The 15,403-nt window shown below is 45.0% G+C and overlaps 1 protein-coding gene across 1 annotated transcript in view; it reads right to left on the reverse strand.

Annotated features, from left to right (window-relative positions):
• Positions 1-15,403, reverse strand: part of PKNOX2 (PBX/knotted 1 homeobox 2) — a 77,103-nt gene that overhangs the window by 32,521 nt on the left and 29,179 nt on the right. The window lies entirely within an intron of this gene.

Below are 15,403 nucleotides of genomic sequence, written 5' to 3' on the forward strand. Positions count from 1 at the left end.
TCAGATTCGAATGTACATCTGATATATGCACCTCCAGATATACATCACCTCCAGAGAGCTCCTCAGGTCTTCAACATACATGCAATATATCTGCCATGACACACATCACCTCCAGAGAGCTTCTCAGATCTCCAAGGTATACCTGAAGGATGCATCTCTCCTATATGTCACCTGCAGAGAGCTACACCTGTGGGTCTATGGGAGGTCCATGAGAACCATTTTTCCTGGTTTTAATTCCACTTCAAACCACTTGCAGTAATAACACTAGCACTATTTTGGTGCCCTCCCAGCCCATGTCCACCATTGCCACCAGAAGTATGGGTCCAAAAGGCAGAGGTATATGAGGAAGCTTGTAAAGGAAGAGCCACTACTGGAAATCTGGACATCCCTGAGGCCATTGCCCAAGGAGAGAGATGAAAGCAAGTGGGTGATTTCAAGGCAAAATAGGGCAGAAATCCCCAAACACGGAAAGGTTGATGAAAGGGGTGAAAGGTCAAGGTACCTCTTGACTTCTCGGGCAAGCATAGGTCCTGCCAAGAGGTTTAGAGACCTAATCTGGGTTTACACTAAATGTTCAGGAGGCGCTTGAGTCCAGAACTCTTCCACTGCAACAGAAGCTGAACTGTGAAACATATTTATGATCAAGAATAAAAAACACTCATGGGTTAATGTCTTGGAGGATCTTGCAGAGGCTGACACCAAACACACATTGAGGACCTGGGATTTGATTTGCACTGGATTTGCCCTGACAACGTGATGAAAAAACTCATGATTTGCAGCAATCCTTTGTAAAGACTTTACCATCCTGTGGGAAAGACTATAGTCATCTGGGCTCACCATGTGAGCAAAGCATCAGTACTGGGGGAAAAGGAACAGATAAATAAGGCTCTGCCAGTGCCAGAACAACTCTGGTACACTGATTTTCCCCCTTGGAGGTCATCAGGGCTGAGGTCTTAGATGCCGCATGCATGTAGGACAAAAGTACAGGCTTGTGCAGCTTTTGCACAAAAGATGCCATTTTTGTCCCCATCACAAAGAGCACCACAAGCAAACCCCACCAGGGACATCTCCCTGAACACTCTTGCAGAGGGAGAGAAGCCTTTTTGAGCCAGCACAGACTTCCAGCGACTTCAAAAGGCATCCTTTGAAGTTTAGCAGAGGCCTTTGAAGTCCTCCCAATGCAAAAGGGAATGGAGGAGATGCCTTCTTCAAGATGTTCCACTGTGGGCGACGCAAGCCAGCAAGATACACGGTGTCCCAGGCACTCCTGGTTACATGGAACAGCTGCCCCAGAGTCATAAATGAGACATCAAACCCCTCAAATGCCCTAATCAATCCCTCAAAATGCCTGAAATCCTCATCTACTTGACCTGAATAACACCCAACAGCACAGATAGGAACCTCATCCTGTACCCAGACTGCAAAAAGCCAAGGGCATCCCTGTTAATAAAGATTTAATCAAGTGTAAGCGAATGCTAATGAAGTTGGCTTTTAGCAAAACTAAATCCAGGATTTTTGAAAAAGGGCTAGGATTTTAAACCAAGAAGGCTTTTCCCAGCGTGTCACCTTGTTTCCAACATGAGCAGATGACATTTCCAACCTCATCATCACAATAAATGTCTAATTGTGATCATTCTTTAACAAATTTAATGTCAGCTCCTCTGCCTTCAGTGGCAACCACAAATGGTGATATGCCCAGTAACACTGCTACGTTTTGCTGAATTATCTTTATACCCCACACTACACCCAGGAGGAAGCTGCAGTGGCCCCAAATTGTACACCTATGGGGACAACCCAAGGAACCCTGTGCACATGAAAAGCAGGAGAGATGCAGAAATGAAAGCTCATATTTCAGTTTAACTCTTTAAGGAATTCCAGGGCAGGTTTAGACGGAGATGAGGAACGATTCCTTCCCCAAAGGGTGCTCAGGCATTGGAACAGACTGCCCAGGGCACTGCTGGAGGCACCGTCCCTGGAAGTCTTCACACACCATGTACACAAGGCCCTCAGTGACATGGGTTAGTGGTTGCCTTGGCAGTGCTGGGGAACAGTTGGACTTCATGATCTTTAAAGACCTGGTTGATTCTATAATTCTATGACCATGACTCTCCAAGCACTTCGCCTGCCATCTGCAATGAGGACTGTTGCAATAAGCACCTTGGACTTGTTGGGATTTCCCCAGCTTCTGTAGCATCTCCAGCCTCTGAGTAAGGGCTGGAGGTGGATATTGGTCATGCTCAAACGTGCAAAAAAACAATATGGCAATTTCATCCTCCTACCTCCCCAGTCCCTCCAGTGATGCACTAACCCCATTCTTGCTCAGAGAGGGTGAAAAGCATTCCAGTATCTGAAGGGGGCTACAAGGATGCTGGAGAGGGACTCTTCATCAGGGACTGTAATGACAGGACAAGGGGTGATGGGTTCAAACTGGAACAGGGGAAGTTCAGGTTAGATATAAGGGAGAAATTCTTCCTTGTGAGGGTGCTGAGGCACTGGCACAGGTTGCCCAGAGAAGCTGTGGCTGCCCCATCCCTGGCAGTGTTTAAGGCCAGGTTGGACAGAGCCTTGGGTGACATGGTCTAATATGAGGGGGGCTGGAACTGGATGGTCTTAAGGTCCTTTCAACCCAAATGAATCTGTGGTTCTGTAATTCTATTTAAACATTGAAGACATTCCCACACACACAAAATATGTCTCTATTCCTGGAAAAGCAAAGCAGTTTTGCTGCAAAACATGGTCCAGGAGAGATGGTGGAGCCCTGCTACAGGCAATCTGCATTATCCAAAAGGAGCACGTATTGAAACATCGGACACTCCCCCCCTTCCCTGGATGCACACATGTGAACACATCTGGACCCAAGGAACAAAAGCGGCTTCGCTACGCTGCACCGATAAATAATGGAAAGTCAAAGTGCCCCATGGAAGCAGCACCACACTGCTCAGCCTCAGGCAAGACCGCGGCAGATTTGGTACCCATGAGGTCTGGAACAGTGGGATTAATAACACATCAATTTTAATGCAGGGTGGGTTATTGGCGGGGGGGGGGGGGGTCCTTCCTTTTTCTTTTTTTTTTTCTGCTTCACAAACAGCAAAGTGAATGTTTGAGCATCTCGGCGGGGGGTTAATGAGGACTCTGATTAGTTATTCAGATTTGCCGATGCTGCCTCGATCCATCCTCAGATGGGGGAATAACGGGAAAGGGTTTGCAGAAGAAGCTTTTAAAGACGACCTGCTTGGCTTTCACAGCTCAGTTTCAGGGGGCTTATGCTGCAGTGGTCCCCAAAACTGAAACCCTTTGGGGAGGAGAAGCACATTTTCCCATCATTCTAGGGGCAGATGCAAAAAGCTGCTGAGTGCTGGGCCATGCTAAGGGGAAAATAGTTGGATTTGTGTTTTTTCTCTATGTGAAAAGCAAATTCTTGGGTGCTTCTAATGAAATTTGTTTGCAATTATGGTCAGAGGTACATGACCAAAAATGATACATGTGTGGATGAATGGTGGCAATGATGAAGAGATGCAAGGATGAACAAATACATGGATGCAAAGATGCATGGATGAACAGCTGCATAGATGCATGGATGAAAGGGTGGAGGAAGGATGGACCATCCCACAAGCCACCACTGGGCTGCAAAACTTCAACATCTTCCACTGCTGCAGTATTTCACACAGCATCCCATAAAAGTCTAATAGAGTGTTTTATGCCCTTGTGCAAAAAGCAAGGAGCTGAATTCATTGCTCCTTTCCCCAGGAATTTTTGAAGCAAGCTGAGTTCACCCACTGCTGGTGTATCTGGGGGCTTATTTCTAGATTGAGGCTTTTGTTCTTCACCTGCAAGTATCCAAATCTTCATATTGGCAGGTATCCAACATGATGATGCAAAAAAGCTGTAAGGATGGAGCCAGAGCGGCATTTCATGGCACTGCAAAGGAGTTCTCAAAAAGGCATTATTTTAGCATTCACTTGAGGAGTCGTTATCTCTTCATCACGAAGAAATACTTTAAGGATGGACAGGGTGGTGCAGCACTCCCTCAACAGTGAATTCATCCCAGCAATGAACATCAGCACTTTTTTTCTAGTTAGGTCTAGAGACTCAGTTGGTTTGAGCATCGCTTAGCTCCATTCAACAGGGATCTGGGGGATAATTCCCTGGCCTACTGGGATCCCAAGAGAAAGACAAACTGGAGTTATCCATTGGATTTTGCAAACACTGGGGCTCTCCATCCCCAACAGGCTCTTTTCCCTGGGAACGCCTCCCATATGCTTCGTCAACAGCGCATTAATTGTTCTGAATTAACAGCTCCTGCTGGAGGAGCAAACAAGCAATTTGCAACCTTAAGATAACACCCAACTTATCTCAAGTGATTTAAGTTGGGTTTGCTGTGAGGGGAAATCTCGCCTGTCTGGCTGGGAATGCACCCCTCAAAGCCTGGCTAAAATCACACCCTCCAAATTTTCAAGGTGGATACATTTGGGTTTTAAATCGGCATTTTCACCACTTTAATTCCTTTCTAATATCACCCAAGGTGTGGGATTCAAGAAGGAACACCCACCCCTATCTCCCTACTCTTACATGCCTGGTTTCAACAGGAACCAACCGTTAATGTGAAAAGGACTCTACAGAAATGCTGTTTCTCTTACAAGAATACATAAATGCTTTGGAAATGCAAGTAAAGCTTTCCACAATTACGACCAAGTGCCTGCTGCCAGAACAAACCAAAACTCCTCTTGCCACCCTAGTCAAGGTTGAGTTGGGACCCACTGTCCATTGACCCCCAGCAGCTTTCCAAAAGCATCAAGGCTGGGTCCCATCAGATGACCAGTGTTATGGATGGAGTCATGGTCCTCCAGCAAGGTCTTCTGCTGCAGTCAGGACAGTTCATCTCCATTTTACAGGGGAAAAGGGTTTAATTGTGCCCTGAAGACATTAAGAAGGGACATAAAAATGCAATGATGCATCCTTCAGTGATGCACCTCCAAAATATAGGTCCCACATTGGAAGCCATGGGCAGCCCTGGATCCCCACGGCCAAGCCTCACAACCTGACTACCTCCTGACACGTGTATAAAGTAAAAGGAGAAGCTATAAATCACTTTGGCACCCTCCCTGGGCATGGCAGCCCTGGATAAAAGACCAAGATTCAAGGGATGCAGCCTGACACCAGACAATTCCCAGCGCATCCTGTTACGCAGATTAATCCTTCTTGATGGAGAATTACAATTAGGGCTCAGTCTTAAGGAGATATCAGCAATCAGATATCTTATCAAATGCCACCTCAATTATTCAAATAATCCCTGGCTCTTAGATTTGGGTGCTGTTTAGGGAAAGCGGTCCGATTAATGTGCTGACACTTCCCCGTCACGTCCGACGCCCTCAACTTCATGTCTGATTACGGAATTTGCATTCAATTTAATTTTTTCTCTTCCATCTGGAGTAAATGAATAATCTGAGCACCTACCCCAGCCTTAATTACATTTGTTAAATTAAAAACCCAGGATGGGAGAAATTTAAATGCACGGCGCTCCACGGCCAGACAAACCTGCACATTCAACCTGCCAGCTCCTGCTCCAATTCCTCTTCCTTCCCCACAGCCAGGCATCAAAGAAATTACAACTAGAAAACAAAAATTCTTTCTAAACGACGAAACAATAGATGATCTTTTGACATTTCCAGCGCTGTTTGCAGGGGAATGAGATAAAATGTAATAAATTCATATACTTCTGTGTGTTTCTTGGCTCCAGCAGCTAAAATTTCCATCTCTTTATGCAGGAGTCCTGGGGAGCAGAAATCCTTGATAATGCCAAACAATTCGACACTTTATTTTCTCTTTACTCTGCACCACGCAAAACACAGGCTTCAAGCTGCCAGCTGCTGGGAGTGAAACCAGATGCCACATCCCTTTTCCATATGGAAACAGAAATCGCCCCATTTCGGGGCGTGCATGTGTTCCCCTTGGTCACAGCCCTCCATGACCCCAGGGCTGCCACTGTCATGCAGTAAAGCCTCTTCCCAATAGCAAAACCAACATATTTCAACGGTGCAACTGTCATTTTTTACACATTTTTACACTCAACCTGGTTCAGGCCAGAACCTGCTACCACCAGCCCTAGAGAACAGCAGAGAAGATTTGCCCCAAGCCACCAAATTCCCTAATTTCAATATTAAAAGCGAGGATTAGAAATAAAACCACTGGACTTGACTTTTTTAATATAAATCGCTTTGCAGAAGCTTGCTCAATTCCCTTTCTTTTGGAGAAGATGAAACTTAAAAGGCTGGAATTAATAGCTGGACTCAAGGTGGCGGAGGAGAAAAGAGCTTTCCCCTTTGCCCTGAGTGTGCTCACAACTCAGGTGACATTACTGCACTCCAGGGAAGCCGGATTGGACTCCCACCCCCCAAAAGATCCGCTTGGGTGGGTGTAACAGAGCATCCCCCCAGGCACAGCAGCAGGATTTGGCCATCAGAGAAATCCCCTCCAAGTTGAAGGCTCAGATGCCGTCTGATGGACACTGCAGTTTCTCATCCTTCCCAGCTTTCTTCTGCTTTGTTTTGAGTTAACAGTTATGGTGCCGGAGGAGGAAACATCATGTTTTAGCAATGAGGTCCCCAGTGAGGCTGTTTAAAAATTAATTAGTGCCATGAACGTATTAGTGATGAATAGTAATTTTAGCTTTTGTATCTACTTCTAGACCAGCCAGCAAGGACCTAATGTGGAGCGTACCAGAAAAACTGTTGCCTGTGTCTCCTGGAAATACCCCATTCAACAACAATCACAGATACCAATGTGTTTTCTGTGGAGCCTTCAGATAAATTAAGGTTGTATTTGCTGAGCTGGCTGGAAGCAGCAGGTTCTCATCATCCTAAAAATGCAGATGTCCAAGTATGAGCCTGGCTAGACACCCCACGGTTCTTATACAAGGTGGGTGTTGTGGTATGGGGGGGGGATGTGGGTCCTAGCTTCACCTGAGACAGAGGACAGAGGTCCTCCTTCCACAGATCCAGGGGTGGAGATCACCAGCCCCAAGGATGGAGAACCTTCAAGGATGGAGAACCCCCATTCCCAAACATTGAGATCCTTGGAGGACTTCTTAACTGCAAGTACAGGGATCCCCTCAACCCTAAGGATGTAGATCCCCAAAACCCAAGGACCCTCACAACCCTAAGGGTGGAGATTCCCCACACTCCAAGGATGGAGGTCTCCCAAACCAAGCATGAAGATCTTCCAAGGAGAAAGAGATCCCCTCCAGCCATAAGGATGAAGATCTCCCCAGAAAGTAAAGAGAGAAATCCCACCTTCCCCAATCCCAAGGAGCACAATCACCCCCTGGCACCTTGGTAGCTGGATTCCTCACCCGACACTGCACCAGGCAGGACCTGGGGGCATCACCCTGGTCTGGTGATGCCCCCCAAACTCCAAATTGCAACTCTAAATGAGCCACCATCCTGTTCTAAAAGCAGCAGGGACCGAGGAGCCTCGCTGCATCAGCTGCTTTCAGGTGGATGGCGAAGCTGAAGGGAATTTGCGGGGACATCTGGAATGTATTAATTTTATGGCATGTTTCATATCACAGACAGGTACTTTGAAGCAGTTAAGTAGTAGCAGGGCAGCACGTCCCCATGGGTGGGCTGCGGTTTGCGCTTTCAGCCCGAGCTGCCCCACCATGACAAAGGGGCTGGAGAGACGGAGCTGACGTTTTCCAAACACAGTTTTGTGCCTCTGGGGGCAAATCCAGTGAAAAATTCCAACCCAAAAGGCCAAGAAAAGAAATAATTAAATAAAGAAACAAACCAACCCCCATGCCTAAGTGATGTTGATCCCCACATCAGGCTCTTAACAGTCCCATCACAAATTGTAAATGACTCAGATAAATTAGATGGTTTAGCAGCTGCGAGGAAAGGCCCTTCTGAAGATTCATTTGTTTCACAGCAAAGAAATTAGTCGGGAATTTAAAATCTTTTCCAGCAGCTTGACGCTGACACCCTGCCAAAGACCACATGTTGCTGCTCGCGCAGCCCTGGGATGCAGCTGGCCCCCGCTAGGAGAAGTCCTCCCGGAGCATCCGAAAGCAATGAAGAAGTGTGAAAATGGGGAGATTTGACCCAAAACACCACCATGGTGAGGGAAAGCCAGTGACTGAGCTGCAATTAGAGAAACAAAAACAGGGGGACAGTAACATGGGGATGGGTCAGAGCAGAGGAAGAAGTTGGGGTTGCACCCTGGGTGCAGTGAGATGCAGTGATTTACCCGATGGCTACCCACAAGGGACGACAAACCCACAGCGTCCCTGCTTTTCTAATGCTTCCAGGTAGGGAAACACCAGGACCATGCTGCGCTCACTGCAGATGCCCTTTCTCAGATGTTAATACATGAAATTAATGTGTTAAACCTCCCTGTATTCAGAGGCTTCCCTGCTCCCCACCCACATCCCTCTTAGCTCATGAAAAATTGAGGGCTTCTTTATCACCTTCAGACACTATTTTGCAGGTAGCAGCATCTCAAACCCCCTTTTAGTGGGAGTTCAGAGGTATAAAAGATGCAAAACACCCTAAATTATTCACACAGCATTCCAATCAAAGCCCTGTTACAGGATACCGAGAAGGATCTGGAGACAGAGCCATGACCCTGGGATGTCTCATCATCGCTGTTTGATAGAAAAACCCTTCCTGTATTTACTGGGGAGAAGGGGATGGGCAAGAGGATAAAATAAAAAGATTTCCCCTACGGAAAAAGGGCTGAAGAGCAAGGGAATACAAGGAGCACCCACTCTTCAGGTGCACCCAACTCCAGCAACCCAGTCGCATTTGCCCTGTGGCAATACTGAAGCTTTCCAGAACTTTTGCAGGGCCAGAGGAGCAAAATTAAAGTGGGGCACGGGAAGAGACATTGCAAACCAAGAAACTCCACCCCGGCAGGAAGGGATAGAAGGAACCAAAAAGGTAAAAAATTAATAAGAAACTCAGACGTGATTTTGCATTTCAAATACAGGAGGTTTCCAGTAAGGAAAAACCCTGGAAGACCTTTTTTTCTTCCAGTTTCTGTTCTCTGGTTTGCTTCTTGCTGTTTCACTGAGCACCCAGGTGCTCCCAAGCTGGGATTTCCATTTCTCTGGCTCCTCACTGGGCCAAAACCCCAACAACCCACTGCAAAGAAACCCCACCAACCAACAGAAAATAAATGACAATTCCCCCCCAAAAGTAGGACACCAAGTGCCTGCTCATTCCAAACTCAGCTTGATGCTCACTAATTACCCGATAATAGTATTTATATGCTGCTGGCACACTCGGCAATGCAGCTCCTAATAACCGAGGTCCACATCAATATTAATGTCCCGGCTTGACTCTCGATACCCGACGAGAGACAAAGAAACATCACAGCAAAGTGAAAAGAGGGGCAGAAAATGAATTTTTAAAGTATTTTCCTGTGTTTGGCAAGAAGGGAGTGCTTGAGATTAAATGATGGGGTCCCCCCTTGGCATGTAGCAGCAATAAAAGAGAATATAGAGTCTAAATTCCCATCTTGGGCACAGACTCTTCCAGTAACAGAACATTTTTCACCATCCATTAGCCCTTCCCAAAGTTTGAGTTTCTCCATAGGAAGGAGCAGGCTGGAAAAACTGTTCTTCTCATGGGAATAGATTTCCAAAATTTGGGGCTTTCCCTTTACCTCAGTTACTCCGTGACAACTGGCTTCAAATATTCATCCCTGCAAACTTCAGTCAGCTTTTGGCTGCTCATGCCAAAACCCAGCCTTTGGGTTGACTCGGCAAGAAATGTGGCTGGAAATGACTTCCTGAGAAGCATTTGATGCTTCAAACCTTGTGCAAAGTGGGACCCCCCCCCTCAAAATTCACCAATACTATATCATGAATACTTGCAGTAATGTGGCTCTGTAGAGCCTGATGTGGGTTGCAAACGTGCCCCAGCACCACTCCATAATTCCATTACAAACCTCTTTTCTCCATAATTTCTATGCAGAGACACTTGGCACACCAGGAGCATTTAGGCTGAGTTTAAATGGAGTTAATAAACTATTAATAGCCTGCAGTAAGGCTGTGATAGATTTGAGCTGCATGTGATTGGTGCTCCTCGGTACAAGGTGCTATTACTGATGTCTGTGCTCATGAGAAAAATCACAGAGTTCTTCCATGAAAAATGCAGTTCCTCAAGAAAATGCAGTTCCTCAAGAAACTGATGTTTCTTGAGGAAAGATGAGTATTCTCAGGATTCCTTTTTTCCAACAAAATGAAATCTAGCCATCTGAGATTAAGTGTGGACGTGGCATGGCATTTATCCTGTGGAATGCTGGTAATCTGCACTGTCAACCCATTAATTCATGTTGATTAATATTCAAAGAAAATGAATGGAAGCCATAAAGTTAAGTCCAGAAACTCACCATTAGCCTGTTCCCAGATCTTTTGGCACTTCCATTTCCACGGAAGTTGAGAGTTTACCTATTTTTAGACAAATTCCAAGCAAGAAAAGGGCAAATTCTGGAAAGATCTTAGAATCATAGAATGGTTAGAAAAGACCTTAAGATCATCTATGCCATGGGGGATTTGGAACATCTTGAAAATACATGTCCCGCTTCCCCAACAAACTGTGGTTATGAAGCATTTACTGACACAGATTTATTTGAGCAGCTATTAAAAACCAGCAATGAGTAATGCACTGACTGTTCAAAGAAAAGCCAACCTTGCACTGATGGCAAAATCAATGAGAAACACTTCGACCCTTCAAAGAAAACCTGGCCCTGCTTTGATGACTCCAATAGACAACAAGTAACATATTGACCCTTCAGAGAAGAGCCAGCCCTGCGCTGATTACTCCAATGGCAATGAGTAATGTGTTGACCCTTCAGAGAACAGCCAACTTTGTGTTGATGACTACACTATGCAGAAGCAGGACTCAAGCCAGCTGCCTGAAGACTGCCATAAAAATCAAATGTTGCTATAAAGTGACTTCAGATATTGCAAGAAATCCCCAGAAAGAGACCTATTTATAACCTCATTTGGCAATCTGGGCTGGAAAGAGCACTCTGTAATTGTAGCCTGGCCATCGATTCTGGTCAAACTTGAGAAGATCTTTCTAAAGGGCCATGGAGTGACCCAGTGAAAATGGCAAGTTTTCAAGCAGAAATTTTCTCAAAGCTTAAATCACATCTTCATTAAATATTTCTTAGTTCTAACTTGTGGAAAGAGGCCTTGAGGCCTATTCCAAGAGGAGCCATCTATGAGGAGTCAGAAGGTAGAAACGAGCCTTTCCAGGGGAAAAAAAAACAGGATGTCCACTCAAGAGATGCTGATTGGCACCACTGAGGACCCAAAACCAAACCCTTAAAAATGGAGTTTTCTTGTCTTTCTTTTGGGGGATAATGGAAGCTTAATCATGAAAAGAAGCAAAGGATTCTTCCAACTTCTCTGGCTGTAGGTGCTCATCACCTTTTGGGCATTGACAAATGTTGCTCCTCCAACCAAAACCACATCAACTCACAAGACCCTTCCCCATCAACTTCCAACCATGGTGAGTGAAAAGGGAGTGCCTTGCTTCAACCCCTCCATCAGCACCAGAGAAAACATCCAAATCCCTGCAATGTGCAAATCCCTCCTTGCCTTTCCCCCTCCTGATGGCTGCTTTCCCTCAAGGGACCTCCAAGATGCCCCAAACCTGCCCAAAATCATGACCTACCAAAAAAAAAAAACCGAAATCAGACGAGAAATGGAAACAATTAATGAATTTGGAACCAATTCAAGTCAACACGCTGCACAATCAACTTGCCACGTGGCCTCCTGTGCCTGATACGGCTGATTTATCAGCATTTCATGTTGGTCCCCATTTTATTTACCATGGAATGGGAGCTGCGAGGACTGGGATAAATAAGAGTAAAAGCGATTTTGAGGGTCGCTGCAGCTTTTCAACTCTCCATTGAGATATTATTGGCTGATCTCCTACACAGCTGCTCCCTGCTGAATAGACGCATCCCACCTCCAGCACAGTTGGCCATCGACCAGCGTGGGAATAAATGCAAGTTTGGGGTTTTATTTTTCAGTTGATGTGACTTTGTTGGGGATTTTTATATTTTGGAGGTGAGGAATAAGTGGTGCTTTATCCAGTCATAGAATCTTAGAATCAACTAGATTGGAAAAGACCTTTAAAGGTCCATACCTTTACCCACCAAGGCCACCACTAGACCATGCTACAAAGGGCCTTGTCTACACAGTTTGTGAACGCTTCCAATGATGGTGATTCTACCCTAGGCAGCCTGTTCCAATGCCTGAGCACCCTTCGGGGAAGGAATTTTCCCTAATACCCAGTCTAAAGCTCTCCTGGCACAGCTTGAGGCCATTTCCTCTTATTCTTGCTACTTGGGAGAAGAGACCAACCAGTTTCTTCACTGTCTCCAGTGGGCAGCTGGAGGGGGTCCAGCGTGGTGACCACCGTCCCATGGTAAAACAAGTCACAACTCTCTAACTCCAAAGGGGGGGGGGGGGGGGGAGGGAGGGAAGGAGGGGGAATATTTGATTTCTTCACCAATAAATACTCCTTTTTCCAAAGCACTAATCCAGAACAGAGAAAAAGATGAAGTTTTGAAATGCCTCAATGAAATTTGATTTTTGGTTTGAATCAACAGCTTCACTCAGTGCCATTTTAATGCTATTTTATGTTGAAATGTCAATTGGAAACTAACATTTAAAAATGTCAAAACATTTCACGGCTGCAGACGGAACTGATAGGTTTTTTTTTGCTTCCATGTGTCCAAACAGAAAACGCTTTTGGAATTTTACTGTAGAAAAAAATAAATAAATTAAATATGTATATTCAATATTTTGACTTCTTGGAATGAAAACAGAGTTAAAGCATAATATTTCCTACAGGATGCAAACAATATTTTCTGACAAGCTGTAATCATCAAAAAGTAATCTGAACCAACTGTTTGCTACCAGGTCTGTTATAGCTACAAGAAGAGCAACAGAGAATTTTGTTGTTGTAGGCACTCTGAACCCTTTTTTTCCCCAGGTATTTCCATATTTCCACAGTTTTCTCACTTCTTATATCCAACAGGATAAAAATCAGGGTGTACAATACCTGTTTCACCATCAGAAACATTTCCAGTGCGCTGATTTGCCTTACCAGTGGGGAAAAGCTTGGAAAAAAAGATGGTTTTATAGAATCATGGAACGGCTTGAGGTGGAAAGGACCTTGAGATCACCCAGTTCCAACCCCCTGCCATGGGCAGGAACAACTTCGCCTAGACCAGGCTGCTCCAAGCCCTGTCCAGCCTGGCATTGAACACTGCTCCTTTAGGAGAGGCAACAAGTGATTTTTGGTGGATTTTCACTGCATTTTCCATTAATGACACCTCCTTCTTCATCACTTTGGGGAATTTGGGGGGGAAACAGCACTGGGAGTTTTTGCTCCTGTGGCTGCAAGCAGCACATACACGGGGGGGGGGGGGGGTGTGTGTAGTTATCCAATATAAACACCATTTTCCAGTGATCTCACCTTTCTAATTCCTGCCTTGGCCACCATGCATTGATTTCCCTGGGTCTAGGAGCAGGGTGAAAAAAGGTAGCGGTGCAAAATGGGATAAAAAACAGCGGATTTGGAGCTGTCTCTGTGCTGTAAAGCAAGTTTTTCATCCCGAAGCCCTCTATCACCTTTGCATCTCCCCCAAATTTCTCCTTTTCTCTTCTTTTCCCTATGCCCAGGCTACAGCCCCGCATGGGGAATAAGCACAATTATCTTGTCTCGCCACATTTTTCCAGCCCTGCCTGAGGTTTAATTAAAGCCAAGCAGAAAAACACAGAGGAGAAGCGCTCTGCTCCCATATCGCCCCACTGCATGTGATGGGGAGGGGGGCAAAACCAAGGAAAAACAAATAGGAAAAGCATAAAACCTTAATTGTAGACTTTTTAATGCATCAAATCTTCATGGATATTGCTCCTTTATCATTTTTCCTTTAAAATATATATAGAGAAATATATATGGGTAGGTCTGCACACATATATGCATATATATGTACACTAAGATCCACATGCACCCTCTCCCTGTCAAATATATATATATAAAAGGTACTCTAATCCCCTGTAATCTCCTTGAATTACACCTAAACCACCCTCCTTGCAGGTGACCTTTCCGCAAAAGGCTGTTTCTATGCCAACAGCATTGTTTGAGTCGGGCAAGAGCGAAAATATGGCACAATAATCTTCAATTTTGGTTTAATTCGGTGTTGTCACCAATTGCCACGAGCTGGCTGATGCTTGAAATAGGGAAAAAAACCATATTAAAAATAACTAATATATATTAGGGTTGAATATTAGGTGGAGAACATGGTAGGCTTGAAGCAATTTAGATTCTGCCTAAATTCCTGGTACTGTTTTGGGGTGAAATTCCCCTCATTTTGGGGTCTAGGAGTAAAATCATAGTGTCTTAAAGTCCTTTTCACCTTAAAATGTGCATTTCCATCTCGTCCTGAAAATGACACCCAGGAGCATTGTTTCCTACCAAAAAATCAGGATAGGTAACACTGAACATCTCCATTTTTTTCCATTTTCACTGATTTTTAGCAAATTAGAGGAAGGAGCTTGTCAGCAATGGAAAAAAAAAAAAAATTACAGTAAACAGCAGACCTGAACTTGGATAAAAAGCTGGCTTGGGTCTGGATAATGAGACTTTGAAAGATTTTTCCTTATTTTCTTGAGTTCTTTGAGTTCCAGCTCAACCCATAAAGCCACATCCCAAACTGGAACATTCAAGAATGAAAGAGAGAAGGGGAAATGAGATTTTTCCAGCACAAATAATCTGTTTTCACTTGTTTCTGGGTTCTTCAGGTGTGTTTTAGAAAGTGGCGCAAGGACTGGTGGCCCACTGGGTTACAACATCCCTCAAAATGCCTTTTTTTTTCCTCATTGTGAGAGGGACATCATCCAAATTCCTGATCTGGGGGGGGTTATTGGCAGGCAGGGATGTATTTTTGCTTTTCTGCTGACCCGACCCCAACACCTTCACAGGTCTTGGGAGGGGAGATATTTCCTGACGGCTCCATCTCGCAAGGCGCCAAACTAAGAGGATAAAAATAGTGGTTGCCATGGGAACATAAACTCCAGAGTTTGAAAACACCAGAATTAAACTTTGCTCTGATTTTGGTCCTTCAACCCTGTTTGTATCCGTGTTTTGGGTGGGTTGAAGGTTTGGGAGGAAAAATGTGGATTTCAAGCACCCAACCAAGGTTTAAGATGTTTTGCCACAGTGGGATGCATCCCCAAAACAGGAATAAGTTAACTTCAATTATTTATTTGTTTTTAACTAAAAATAAGAATTAATCCCAGCTTGTGGAATCTCCACTAACCCTCCGGCCTTGGAGCCACTGCTCTGCATCAGCTCCAGGGCGAAGAGATCCTATATGGATT

The sequence above is a fragment of the Pezoporus wallicus genome, unplaced genomic scaffold, assembly GCF_028554395.1.
Source record: "Pezoporus wallicus isolate ANWC-B61680 ecotype Strahan unplaced genomic scaffold, APGP_CSIRO_Pwel_v1 scaffold_8769, whole genome shotgun sequence".
In the NCBI taxonomy this organism is placed as follows: domain Eukaryota; kingdom Metazoa; phylum Chordata; class Aves; order Psittaciformes; family Psittacidae; genus Pezoporus; species Pezoporus wallicus.